General features: G+C 37.4%; 1 non-coding gene across 1 annotated transcript; it reads right to left on the bottom strand.

Annotated features, from left to right (window-relative positions):
- Window positions 1-13,195: 13,195 nt before the first annotated feature.
- On the bottom strand, window positions 13,196-13,302 carry LOC147380262 (U6 spliceosomal RNA). Its single transcript, XR_015135510.1, has one exon. It is a non-coding gene; the product is annotated as a U6 spliceosomal RNA (small nuclear RNA).
- Window positions 13,303-15,339: the final 2,037 nt, after the last annotated feature.

Genomic DNA, 15,339 nt, shown 5'->3' on the forward strand with positions numbered 1-15,339 from the left:
TAGCATATTCAAAAGCAGAGACATTACTTTGCCAAAAAAGGTCCGTCTAGTCAAGGCTATGGTTTTTCCAGTGGTCATATATGGATGTGAGAGTTGGACTGTGAAGAAAGCTGAGCGCTGAAGAATTGATGCTTTTGAACTGTGGTGTTGGAGAAGGCTCTTGAGAGTCCCTTGGACTTCAAGGAGATCCAAACAGTCTATCCTAAATGAGACCAGTCCTGGGCGTTCATTGGAAGGACTGATGCTGAGGCTGAAACTCCAATACTTTGGCCACGTTGACTCACTGGAAAAGACCATGATACTGGGAGGGATTGGGGGCAGGAGGAGAAGGGGACAACAGAGGATGAGATGACTGGATGGCATCAGTGACTTGATGCACATGAGTTTGGGTGAACTCCGGGAGTTGGTGATGGACAGGGAGGCCTGGCATGCTGCGATTCATGGGGTTGCAAAGAGTTGAACACGACTGAGTAACTGAACTGAACTGGACTGAAGGACTAGTAACTCTTAGTATATACATTTTGAAACATTGTAAAGCTAGAAATTGTTATTAGACTACACACAAGTATAAATGACTTGAGTAAGTCTTATACTTTCTTTTTAATTAAAAACAGCTCTCTTCTCTCCTTTTCCATCTATCTGTTGTTGAATTAGCTTCTCACCAAGTCTTGTCATCAGACTTTCAGGATCAAGCGATTCCTAGCCAAAAAATGAAACCTGAATTGCCCTATTCCCAATAGATTTGAATAAAAACTAGTAATAAAATCAGGCACAACTGCAAGAGAAGCTATGGGAGAAGAACCAGTCTGGGTCTATATGAAATCGCACCTGAGTGGCAGCGTGTGTATTTGTTCTTTGTCAGGATCACTTGCATCCTACTTTGAAAAAAAATCACTATTATCCCAACAGCTGGATGTGTTTTATTGGGGAAATGATTTTTATCTCTGTGTTAGTGTTTCTGCACTAATGCTTTGGCTCAGTAGTAAATAAGTGAGAACTTTTGTTGGGAAAAAAAAAACAAAACAAATAAAAACAATAAAAACAGAAGCTTCATATTAATAGCAGCGAACTCTGGAAAAATCAGTATTTCTCTTTTCAGTTTTATGTTCAAACTTTACTAAAACAAGCTTGTATTGTTAATATGGTCAAAATTAAACCTATCAGTCTAATGTAAAAGTTCAATGTTTTATATTGTGTACATGTGGATTTATTCCAGTTTCCAATTTATTCATCCCCTCCTTTTCAGAATTGGTCCCTATGTCTTTTAGGCTGGAGATTACAATTTATATACAACTGAACATGCTGGATCACTGCAGAACGGTGCCCAGCTCAAGAGTGTAAGTGTGCCCAGCACACTGAAATCTAGTGTGTGTTTGCTTAAAATTTTGTGCAACCAGAAAGCTGCATATAATCAAAGTGAGGTATGTGTATTTGTGTGAGGAGAGGAGACTTCTGATTTGGTCAAAGAAGCAACATGTGCTCCTAGAGGTCATAAGAATAAATGAATTTTCTGTGTAAAGTGATATTTTTCTTTCCAAGCAATTTTAAGTAAAACAAGTTCTGTAATTCATAAGCCTATTTCTAGACTAGAATTTGTCATTGTTGGGGTAAAGGTAGCTATCTTTAGTGAGTTTCAGGTTATTTGGCCTCTAGATAAGATGCCAAGTATGGATTTACTTAAGGCATCAGATGGAGCAAACTTATATATATATGTATATATATTTGAATAATTTAGTCAACTGCACAGTCAAGACTAATCTGTGTGTAGAACCAAACTCTAGGAGACAGACAGAGCTGCTCTAAATGGGGTGAGCGGGGATAGGAGACTATCAGAAAAGACAGAAAAGAAACACAGCCGCCTAAAATCACACACGTGTACAAAGCTTTAAAAAGTAGATTTGCACTGCAAAAAAAACTTTAAAACAAATTTAAAAGGTAGTTTTTTTACTGAGCCCAAGTCCACTCTGTTCCCTGCATGACAGGCCAATAAATAGGGAGACAAATGATCAGGGCAAGGAATAATGAATTTAATCAGAAAGCTAACAGACTAAGATGGCAGACCAGCATCTCAAAAATATCATCTTATTCTAGATCAAATTCAGGCTCCTTTTATACACAGGAAGGGGAGAAGGTTGGGGCCACAGCAGTGCCTGCTGAGCAGGGCTGCTAAGCAAGGCTGCTATAGCTCATTCCTGCCCCATCCCATTACAGTTTTAATTAAACTTTGTATCTACATCTGGATAATGCTATTTGGAGGGCCTCCCAAGTGGCACAGTGGGAAAGAATCCACCTGCCAATGCAGGAGACACAAGACACATGGGTTTAATATCTAGGTCCAGAAGATCCTTTGGAGGAGGAAATGGTAACCCACTCCAGTATTCTTTGCTGGAAGATTGCATGAACAGAGAAGCCTGGTGGGCTACAGTCCATGGAGGACAGACACACAGTGCTATTTGGAAGTGTTAGGTAGGTAGAATAGGGAAAAGGAGTCCAAAACAGCGGTGGCTAAAAGACAAGGAAGGGAAAAGCCCGCGAAAATAGAACAAAAGAAGTTCCGAGGACCGGAGTGAGAACCTCAGGTAAAACAAACAACACTCCTGGCTGGACCAATTTACATAGGACAGGCCCAGGGAGAGATAAACATATAAATAGAGGAGCCAAAACTAGCTCTCTCCCTCTCCCGCACGCTGGGGCACTCCTCTCCTCGTGTCTTTGGATCTACGTGCCCTCACGCCTTGAAGATGGATTTTCCTGCTATCTTCTAAATAAAATAGAGCTGTAACACAGAGCTGTAACACTGATTTGTCTAAGAGCTATAACATGGTCCATTCGAGACCTGAGAGCTATAACACGGTCTATCCAAGACCTGAGAGCTGTGACACGCTGAGGGGGCTTTAATGTCCGTCACTCCAAATCTTTGTTGTGACGAGACAAAGAGCCGAGGAACATACACTCACGTGACAGAAGGATCTCTTTAAAAAATTCTACCTACCGGATTAAAAAACGTTTCTTCACATTGACTAGCCAAAAATACATAAAAAATACTTTCCTTTGATGACACATCTCAAAATATTCACATTTTCCTGATAATGGTTGCAAAAATTCCCCCCAAAAAATCATAAAATTTATTTGATAAGATATGAAATAGAGAAAACTTATAGGAGTAAATAAAGTCAAACTATATTTTTTTCTTCCTATAACTCTTTACTGACTATGGGAAGATGTGGCTTCATAATTTATATACAATTTCAACATAAAATATTTGCATTTATCCTTTAATACAAAATAATAGAGATATTTCTAATGACTAGCTATTTGTTTTAATATATTTTATGGGAAAAAAAGTTTTTTTGAAAAAGCAATGTTTAATGCAATGTACAGGATGTAAGAAACTCAGACCTACATCCACACACAGCCATGGATTTAATGAAAATTATTTTATAATGAGAATTATTATGTTACATTATTTTCTTTGTTGTTTAGTTGCTCAATTGTGTCTGACTCTTTTGTGACCCCGGGGACTGTAGCCTGCCAGGATCCTCTGTCCATGGGATTTCCCAGGCAAGAATACTGTGGTGGGTTGCCATTTCCTTCTCCAGGGACTCTTCCCCACCCAGGGATTGAATCTGCATCTTCTGCATTGGCACGTGGATTCTTTACCACTGAGCCATGCAGGAAGCCCAGATAGAAGATTAAAAAAACACATATTCCTCATTCTCAAAGTCAGGAAACCTCCCTGACTACACATGCACAGAAAGGGGAGTGATGTTAAGTGATACCAACTACCCTTAGTCCTCTTCAGTAAGTCATTTCTATGTTTATCACAAGAATCCTTTCTTAATATTTTCAACCATAGCTTTATTAAAATTCTGAGATGGCAAGCAGGCAGCATCTTGCTTATTTCCAATTTGTCAACCTTATTCCATTTCTTTTCAGAAGTTTCAGTTATTACGGGCATCATACAAGATGTTATATGCCATTGAATAGCGTATTGTACTCTTCACTCACTAAGGCAGCATCTTTACAGTAGGCATAAATAAAAATTGATTAGAAATGTTTTCCTTACCATCTGGAACTTCATATCTGCCTTACATGAATAACCTTCACTACTTATAAACTATAACATTCTGGCATTTTATGATACTATTGAAAAGGCAAAATCTAGTTATGTTTTTCCTTTGACCGAATAAAACTCCTGCAACTTTTATTTCAATTGACTTGTAAAGTGTGTAAAAAGTGAAAATATTGCAATGAGGTTTAACAAGTTAATGGTAAATTAATGCACTCTCTCCTCTATTAGGCAAATTTGCAAGGCTGTGGAACATTTAGCACTCTTTCCTGGATAGCACTTGACATTTTATATGCAGATGAGTCAACGGCATTAGTGAACTTTTGCCTAACCTATACCTTAATATACAAAATAAAGCAGTGAAGTTTTTTCCAGTTGCTTAAGCAATCTGTATGCAGGGAAAAAGCCAATTCACCACTTCATATGGAGCACCATTTCTACTCATGTCACTCAGGGTGTTCCTACTCAAGGGTGAACAAAGAAGCACTCATTTTGATTTTAAATTAAAATGTTTAATGTCTTCAATTAATTCTTCATATGAAAAGTGACTATAAGATACCAAACAATAAAATGAGCATAGTTTTCCTGTCACAAAGAATGGATAACACTTTCTTATCTTGCAATAGTTCCCATCCATCCTCATTAATTCTAGCTGTGTCAAAAGACAAGAATCATTTTCCAATTTTTCAAAAGATGAAATCAGCCAAACAAAAGTTATTGAAGAATGATTCATTTTTATCTAAATCTATTTTTCTTCTGGTTTATAGATCTTGGTGCAGGCTCACCTTTTATTTGGGGATCAACTTGAAATTATATTTCTAAGTTGCCCATAGGGCCACAACTTTAACATTGTCTGCATTAATTCTATGCTTAATTACTTAGACTTTAAGGTTAATTTTTTAAGTTAATTTAACCAGTTTGAAAGTATAATAAAACAGTATATGTAGTGTAAATATAAGAGAAAGCAGAAAATGTTTTTTCTCAATGCAAGTTTAAAAGAAAAATAAGGGATGGCAGACAGTGGCAGACATGGTTCTCTTTCCATTCCATCGTCAGTAATCATATTGTTCTAGTCAGGGACTCCATTTCCATAAATTCACTGAAAGCCCTAGTGCATATTCCCAATTCTTTTATCTGTTTGCTTTTATTCCTCCTTCACATCATATTTGATTCTGTCCTTCTCACTGCAGTAACTAAGTATATTTTTAATTTTATTTTATTTTTAATTTTTTTATTATTTTATAATAGAGTATAGGGGCTTTGCTGGTGGTTCAGACAGTAAAGAATCTGCCTTCAATGCAGGAGGCCCAGGTTCGATCCCTGGGTCAGGAAGATCCCCTGGAGAAGGGAATGACAACCCACTCCAGTATTCTTGCCTGGGAAATCCCATGGACAGAGGAGCCTGGTGGGCTATAGTCCATGGGGTCACAAAGAGTTGGACACAACTGAGGGGCTAATCATTTCACATAGAGAATAGCAGTTAACAATGTTGTGATAGCTTCAGGTGGGGAGCAAAGGGACTCAGCCATACATATGCAAGTATCCATTCTCCTCAAAACACCCACCTCATCCAGGTTGCCACATAATACTGAGCAGAGTTCCTGTGCTATAAAGTAAGATATTGATGGTTGTCCATTTTAAAATAGAGAAGTGTGAATATGTTGATCCCAACTATTTTTCACTATTCTTCTCTTTCCCTCATTCTTGCATCATAACTCTCCCAAATAGAAAACAATGTAGAAAGACCCTATATGTCACATTGAATTTTTGACTGTCTTGTCAATATTACCATTTAATTGCAGAAAGAGAGGACAAGTAGAAAACAGAAACAAATTTTTGACAAATTTCTGGAAAGTCAGTGGGAGAAAATATCCTGTTTTCAAGGCAGACCAAGGAAAGTGTTATTTTCCAGGAAGTCAAATCAACACACAAAGCTTGAAAAATAACAATTGTATTTCACATTGTGCTAAATTATTGGAGTTGTTCATAGTGATGCTTTAGGATTCTAATAAGATCAGATCGACTACAAATGAATATAGTTTTAATTCTTTTTTTCCAATCTGTCTGCTTTTATTTTTCCCATCTTATTGCTCTGTCCTATTTAGAATCCCCAGTACAATGTTGAATAGAAGTAGTGAGAGTAGACATCCTTGCCTTGTTCTGGGTCTGAAGAAAAAGAGTTGTCTTTCACCAGTAAGTGTAATGTTGCCTATAGGGTTTTCATAGATGTCCTTTACCAAGATGAAGAAGCTCAGTAATTCTTAATGAGAGCAAAATGTGTGCTAAGGGGCCAGTGTCCAACTGGTAGCTCTCTAGTTCAAATGATAGAATAAGTAAACCACTATTTCTTAAATCTAACAAATTTGACATTTTTTTTCACATATACTCAGTGAAACCTCACACTATGCATTATTTCCTCTAATCAATCCTCAATATTCATTGGAAGGACTGATGCTGAAATGAAGCTCCAATACTTCGGCCACCTGATGCAAAGAGCTGACTCATCGGAAAAGACCCTAATGCTGGGAAAGATTGAGGGCAGGAGGAGCAGGGGGTAAAAGAGGATGAGGTGGTTGAATGGCATACCCGACTCAATGGACATGAGTTTGAGCAAAGTCCGGGAGACAGTGAAGGTAGGGAAGCCTCCACACTGAAGTCCATTGGGTCGCAAAGAGCCAGACATGACTAAGCAACTGAACAACAACAACAGACAAACAAAACAACTCTCAGGAAACTGTGCAACCTGCCCCAGATCATGAACACTGCAGCAATGCCAGGATTTGACCCAAAGTCACTCAGGGTCCAGGAAAAACAATGACTAGTGTGAAATAGTGATATTAGGCTTGACTAAAAATGCTTTATGTGAAAAAAGATGGAAGAATTCTTCCTACTGTACCAGACAATTTAAAGATAATTGGCTCCTTTGGCCATTGTTCTTTTAGGAGCCCTGAACTTTTTTCCACTAAACCACAACTTTCTTAAGATACAGCTTTAACTTGTACTACTGTTATGGTACAGATATGCAAAAGTTTTTAATCAACAGTTTCATGTCTTTCTGCTCCCAACAAACAATGATATTCAGTTGTGAGTTTAATAGACAAAAATAAATGTTTTCTATCAAAAAATGCCCTTACAATGATATGTTCTTTAGCAAATATTTTTCCTCCTCTAGTTAAAAGACAGAATTAATCTTAAGAGTTTTAGCAATATCTGGGTACTGTTAGCACACACATACACACATATGCATCTAGTTTTTTGGCAATGGTCTTCTTGCATTCAAATACTCTTTCAGACAGAAGACTGCTGAAAACCATTTGGGGGTGAGAATGAGTTTTCTCCTATTTAAAGGAGAACTTTAAGTCAGTGCATTTATGGCCATGCTATTCTGTGCATCTTTAAAAAGTGGGAGAATGTAATTTCAGGCCAGAGCTGATAATTCAGAGGGTTGTATATCTGACAGAGTGAATGGAATTTTTTTCAAAATGCTATTTGGAAAAGGAGCTAAATATTTGGAATCCGGCTCCATCCAAAGATAAAGAACATTCTCCTAAGGAATAACTGCAAATAGAAGGGAGGAAAGGCAATCTGCTTGAGCCTCTTTTTGGCTGCCAGCTTACTATGCAGCATGACAAAAATCACGAGGAGATTTCAATCTGGCATACACACTCAGGCTGTGTTTGGCAGTGTGTCCCTCACCAGGAGTTTTCTGAGCAGAATTCTGACATGATGAGGCTTCCTTACTAGCATGTAATACAAAAAGGAAGGAAGGAAAAAAGAAAGGAAAAAAATATATATATAATATTCACTATAGCCAATATCACTACACTAAATGAGACATCAGCACCCTAATATCTGGTAAGAGTACAAATATATCTCAGAATATATCTTTTTATACTTTCAATTTCTACTGAATAAGCTGCAGAACTTCAGATTCACTTAAAACAGCCATTTCAAGGTTAAAAAAAAAAAAAAAAAAAACTTGATTTCTGTTTGTTGATAGAAACATTTCCTTTCTATCTCTTAAATCAAATTTTGAATTTCTTTCTTAAGTTTACCCACACTTAGCTTTCATCATATTCTCCTGGAGTGACATTCATAGAGTTTCATGGTGATTCAAAGTGACTGTAGCAAAAACCTCCCGTGCATTGACTCTATTTAACCAACTTTAAAGACATATTCGGGGAATTAGTCAATTTCTAGGTGATATAGATCTAGAAAATATGAAATATTTTCTTTTCTTTACTGTTCTGAGTTAAATACTACAGGTTAACTCTTGTGAGAAAAACATACATCCATAATTATTATATGGAAATAGCACAGAGTACCATACGGGAAATAATTCCAAGTATTGGGAATTCTCTGCTAACCATGAGTAAATTCCATAGCTAAATGCAATAACCAACGTTACTAGACCTCACCTCACATGGTTACAGTATCTGTACATCAGTTCAATTTAATTTAGTCACTCAGTCTTGTCCGACTCTTTGCGACCCCATGGACTGCAGCACACCAGGCTTCCCTGTCCATCACCAACTCCAGAAGCTTGCTCAAACTTATGTCAATCGAGTTAGTGATGCCATTCAACCATCTCATCCTCTGTCATCCCTTTCTCTTTCTGCCTTCAGTCTTTCCCAGCATCAGGGTCTTTTCAAATTAGTCAGTTCTTTGCATCAGGTGGCCAAAGTATTGGAGTTTCAGCTTCAACATCAGTCCTTCTAATGAACATTCAGGACTGATCTCCTTTAGGATGGACTGGTTGGATCTCCTTGCAGTCCAAGGAACTCTCAAGAGTCTTCTCCAATACCAGTTCAAAAGCATCAATTCTTTGGCACTCAGCTTTCTTTATGGTCCAACTCTCACATCCATACGTGACTATTGGAAAAACCATAGCTTTGACTATGACCTTTGTTGGCAAAGTAATGTCTCTGCTTTTTAATATGCTAAGTTGGTTATAGCTTTTCTTCCAAGGAGCAGGAGTCTTTTAATTGCATAGCTACAATCACCATCTGCAGTGATTTTGGAGCCCAAAATAACAGAGTCTGTCACTGTTTCCACTGTTTTCCTATCTATTTGCCATGAAGTGATGGGGCATGCCATGACCTTAGTTTTCTGAATGTTGAGTTTTAAGCCAACTTTTTCACTCTCCTCTTTCAGTTTCATCATGAGGTTCTTTAGTTCTTCTTTGCTTTCTGACATAAGTATGGAGTCATCTTCATATCTGAGGTTATTGATATTTCTCCCAGCAATCTTGATTCCAATCTGTACCTAGATGGATAGATGGAGTCAAATATATCATGGACACTAAATAAACATTTGTTGAATTGAACTGAAGTAACTCAGGGTTCCTTTTTTTTTTTTTTCTTCTCTGGTGATTCTCAGTGTTAAAAATATATATTCAGAGCAACAAAACAAGGGTAGTGTGTGATATATAGATTGACCTCATGCTCATGAGTTATGTTGAACAAGACATCGTTGCTTTTCATGAACATGATTGAAATCTTCCCCAATAGAAACTAACTCTGAAAATGCAGTAACTGAAGAACAAAGATGCCAAACCTGAATATAATCAGAGACTTTATGATTCCAAGAAATTATCTGCACTCTACAATTTTATTTATCCATCACCATAATCCTCTTAAATGAAAGAACAAGATAGTGAATAATGTTTAAGAAAATGTAGACTTTTGCACAGAGTACTAAGGGATATGAAACACAATTCACATATCAGAATGAAAGTGAAAATGAAAATTCTTGCTAATGTAAGACCTTAACTGAGCAGAATTTAAAATAGACTGCTCTTGCAAAGTATATAGTCAAATTGGAAATATTGCCAAAAGTTTTTAAAATTTCCCTATGATTATACTGAGTAACATCACGTATAGGAATTTATCCTTTCACTTTCAATTTATCAACTTCACTTTCACTTTTCTTGCATTGGAGAAGGAAATGGCAACCCACTCCAGTGTTCTTGCCTGGAGAATCCCAGGGAGGGCAGAGCCTGGTGGGCTGTCGTCTGTGGGGTTGCACAGAGTCGGACACGACTGAAGCGCCTTAGCAGCAGCAGTATAAACAGCAGGAAATTGAAAGCAACCTAAATTAAGAATAATAGATTATTTATTTCTATGTAATCTTATAACAATTAGAGTCACTATATTTAAATGTACAAGTAGATACCAAATGAAAAGCAATATTTTAATGTAGTTCTAGGATTATAAAGATAAAACAATGCCTACCATTGCTTAGGCAGTAAAGAGATGGGAATTTTCATATACTATATCAATAATCAGAAAAATATATGATAAAAATATTGGTTTGTAGTGCAAACCAAATTGCATAAGAAATGTACCAACCAAAAGCATACCTGTATTTTTGAGATATGAACTCCATGAGACCAAGATTTTCATTGCATTCATCTTTGTTTCCTAGCACTGTGCCCAGCCCATGCTGCTGCTGCTGCTGCTCAGTCGCTTCAGTCTTGTCCGACTCTGTGCAACTCCACAGAGGGCAGCCCACCAGGCTCCCTGGTCCCTGGGATTCTTCAGGCAAGAACACAGGAGTGGGTTGCCATTTCCCTCTCCAGTGCCCAGCCCATAGGAGATGTTTAATAAATGTTGCTTGAATGAACATAATCTATTGATCAATCAAAGATAAAATGGGGCTCTCAGTTCTCTCTCCTGAAATTGTGCAGAATTCCAATAATTATAATAGCTTTATTTGTTTCAATAGTGCTACCATTTTGCAGGTCTTCCCTCCTCTTTAGTGGGGGAAAAGAACCTCTATGGGCCTCCAACTCTTACTTATTTTAAGTATATCTTATGAATATACTTATATTCATCCAAAATATAAAACAATGCATTTCATCTGGGTCTAATTTCATTTCAGAAATGATATTTTGTAAAAATGCAATCTCAGTCAAGAAAGAACAGAAATATTTTGATTATATTGAATTTACCATTACAGATTCATCTCTTCAGCTACCATTATTAAAAATATATTAGCAATCATAGTCTGTACATCTACATAACCTCATGACTTTAAATATTAATTTGAAAAATCTATTCAGTCACTTAGTCATGTCCAGCTGCTTGTGACCCTGTGGACTGTAGCCTGCCAGGCTCTTCTGTCTATGGAATGTTCAAGGCAAGCATATTGGAGTGGGTTTCTATTTCCTTCTCCAGAGGATCGAATGTGTGTCTCTTGCATCTCCTGCATTGACTGGCAGATTCTTTACCACTGTGCCTCCTGAGAATACCATTTATATTCAGCAAAATTATATATGTAGAAGGATTTCCCTTTGAGAAATATATTTTAATAACATTTATCACCTTGTAATACTTTTCTTTCAAAAGAGATTGCTTAGCTTATTCATTACTTCTACAAATTCAAATGTCAAATACACATTGTCTCCAAGAACAAAAGGAAACATGAATTTATGGAAAATGAGAAGAAAGGAAATTAACCTCGTTATATCTAAATTATCACAGAGGCTGCTTTTCCTGCAGGAGCCCCTATCATTATGAAAACCACACCTCTTACCTGCAGGCACAGGGGGATGTCCACCAAAGCACAATTTAAATCAAGAAGCTTTGTGTGATAAACAAAGGCATGTAGATGAAATACACCCAGTGCTTCAAGTTATTGCAGAAATGTATGAGGATTTCCTTGATGGTTCTGCAGCTAAAGAACCCACCTGCATGCAGGAGACAGACACAGGAGATTTGGGTTCAATCCCTGGGTCAGGAAGATCCCCTGGAGGAAGAAATGGCAACCCACTCTGGTAATCTTGCCTAGAGAATCCCATGGACAGAGGAGCCTGGGAACAGAGGCTACATACAGTCCAAAGGGTCACAAAGAGTCATACAAGACTAAGCCTGTATGCAGATGCCAGTGTTTACCTTGATGTGTCAATGTCTCCAAAGAGACAAAGGCATAAGGAAATGATTCTTACAGTGCAGAATACAGCTTTGTTTGGTGACTGATTCTGTAAGCTCTGTATCATCCACAGGGATTTTCAAGAAAAGAGGAGAAAAATAACTACTCTTTTGAGAAAAGTATTGTCCCCTTTTCTTGTTAGTTTCAAAGATATAGAAGAAAAAATAAGTGGAATAAGTTCTTTTTGGCTCACTGTGGCACTCAAATCTCTCTTTGTGTCAGAATCCTTTTATCTTTTACATTTATTCTTAAAAACGAGAATTGAAATTTTATCAGCTCGGGGCATAGAATCTGCAAATTAAAAATGTATAGTATTTAAAACTTTATATATTCTTCAAGTGTGAAGGAAGTCCCTCTTTTATATCTGTAATCATCAAAGAACAGAAGATTTTAAGTTCAAGAAATCAGTATTATTGTACCCTATATTGCATTGTATTTCAAAACTTTCTAATTTAGTGATTTATTCATTTATTTATTCAACAGATTTTTACAGAAGGCCAATATACATTCTGAAAGTTATTCTTTACTGGGGATACAATAATTTTTAAAAATTCTTGGTCTTATGGATTTTACATGGTAAAGTGAAAGTGTTGGTCATTCAATTGTGTCCGACTCTTTGAGACCCCATGGACTGTAGCCCATCACGCTCCTCTGCCTGTGGAATTCTCCAGGCAAGGATACTGGAGTAAGTTGCCATTCCCTGCTCCAGGGGATATTCCTGACCCGGGTCTTGGTGATTGAACCCAGGCCTCCTGCACTGCAGGCAGATTCTTTACCATTTGAACCACCAGGGAAGCTTGCTCTTATCTATTTTACATGGTATATTTTAAAATAACATAAAAATAAGTTAATTGCATAGCTTTTAGAAGCAAACACTATTTTTTAAAAAACGGGAACAAACCAGAGAGCCAAGAAATAGATCTACATAAATATAGTCAACTGATCTTTGTCAAGGAAACAAAGGTAATACAATGAAGCAAAAATAGTCTTTTCACCAAATGTTGCTTCAACAACTGGACATCGACATGCAAAAAAAGGAAGATGAACCTAGATACAAATCTTACACCCTCCACAAGAATTAACTCAAAATAGATAACAGATCTAAATGTAAAACCTAAAACTTTAAAACCCCTAGAAGATTACATAAGAAAAACCCTACATGAACTTTGGAATGGTAATGACTTTTTAATTTTCTCAAACATGGCATGCTTCATGAATTTGCATGTCATCCTGGAGCAGGGGCCATGCTAATCTTCTTCATATCATTCCAGTTTTAGTACATGTGCTGCCAAAGCGAGCATGGCAATAGCTTTTAGATGCAATGCCAAAGGCACAGCCCATGAAAGAAACTGATAAGCTGGACTTCATCAAAATTTAAAAATTCTGCTCTTTGAAAGACATTATCAAGAAAATAAGACAAACCACAGACTGGGAAAAAAATATTTGCAAAAACCACATCTGACAAAGAACAATTATCAAAATAGACAAAGAACTTCTAAAACTCAACAGTAAGAAAACAAACAGGCTTCCCCCAGTGGCTCAGACAGTAAAGAATCTGCCTGTAAAGCAGGAAACACCAGTTCAAGCCCTGGGTTGGGAAGATCCCCTGTAGAAGGGCATGGTAACCCACTCTAGTATTCTTGCCTGGAGAATTCGCTGGACAGAGGAATTGTGGGCTACAATCCATAGGGTAGCAAAGAGTTGGACACAACTGAGCAACTAACATTTTCACTTTCAAGAAAACAACAACGTGATTAAAAAAAATGAGCCAAAGACCCTAACAGAAAACTCACTAAAGAAGACATACAGATGGCAAATAAGCATACAGAAAGGTACTCTACATCATATGTCATGAGGAAAATGCAAACTAAAACAACAATGAAATATCACTACACACCTATTAGGATGGCCCAGAACACTGAGAACACCAAACGCTGGACAGGATACAGGACAACAGAACTCTCATTCACTGCTGGTGGGAAAGCAAAATGGTTCAGATACTTCGGAATACAGTTTGTCAGTTTCTTACACAAAGTAGACGTTTTCTTACTGTATGATTCAACAATCACACTGTTTGGTATTTACCCAAAGGACTTAAAAGCATGTCCACACAAAATGTGCACTTAGATGTTTGCAGCAGCTTTATTCATAATTGCCAAAATGTGGACGCAATCAAGATGTCCTTTAGTAGGTGAATAGATAAAGACACTGTGCTAGGTACATTCAGACAATGGAATATTATTAAACACACACACACACACACAGAAATGAGCTATCAAGCAATGAGAAGACATGGAGATAACTTAAATGCATGTTACTAAATGAAGGAAGTGAATGTGAAAAGGTTACACATTGTATGATGCCAACCATATGATATTTTGGAAAAAGGAAAACTATGGAAACAGTAAAACATTTCAGGGGTTGATGGAGAGGAAGAGTGTGATGAATATATAGCAGAGGGAAGATTTATAGAGCAGTGAAAACAACCTATGTGATACCATAATGATAGGTACATGTTATTATGCATGCACGCTAAGTCACTTCAGTTGTGTCCTACTCTTTATGGCCTTATGGACTGTAGCCCACCAGGCTCTTCTGTTCATGGGATTCTCCAGGCAAGAATACTGGAGTTCCTCCAGGGGATCTTCCTGACCCAGGGATCGAACTCACATCTCTTATGTCTCCTGCATTAGCAGGAGGGTTCTATAGACTAGTACCACCTGTGAAGCCCCATGTGTTATTATACTTTTGTCTAAATCCATAGAATGTACAACACCAAGAGTGAACTGTAATGTTCTAATGTAAACTACGAACTTTGGGTGATAATGATATGTTAATGAAGGTTCATCAATTGTAACTAATGTATTTACTCTGGTGAAGGACACTGATAATGAGAGCCTATGCATGTGTGAGGGCAGAGGGTACGTGAGATATCTCCACCTTCTCTGTTAATTTGCTGTGAATTTTGAACTGCTTTGAAAATAAATAAATAAATGAAGTGTTAGTTAAAAGAAATAATAATACATACAAAGCCAAATCAGAGGACGTGATTGGATGTTTTAAAATGAATGGCTATGGTAACACACTTTTCCAGTGGTCATGTATGGATGTGAGAGTTGGACTGTGAAGAAAGCTGAGCACCAAAGAATTGATACTTTTGAACTGTGGTGTTGGAGAAGACTCTTGAGAGTCCCTTGGACTGCAGGGAGATCCAACCAGTCCATTCTGAAGGAGATCAGCCCTGGGATTTCTTTGGAAGGAATGATGCTAAAGCTGAAACTCCAGTACTTTGGCCACCTCATGCGAAGAGTTAACTCATTGGAAAACACTTTGATGCT

Source organism: Bos grunniens, chromosome 1, assembly GCF_055505025.1.
Source record: "Bos grunniens cultivar Pamir isolate PY7600 chromosome 1, Bosgru_T2T1.0, whole genome shotgun sequence".
NCBI lineage: Eukaryota > Metazoa > Chordata > Mammalia > Artiodactyla > Bovidae > Bos > Bos grunniens.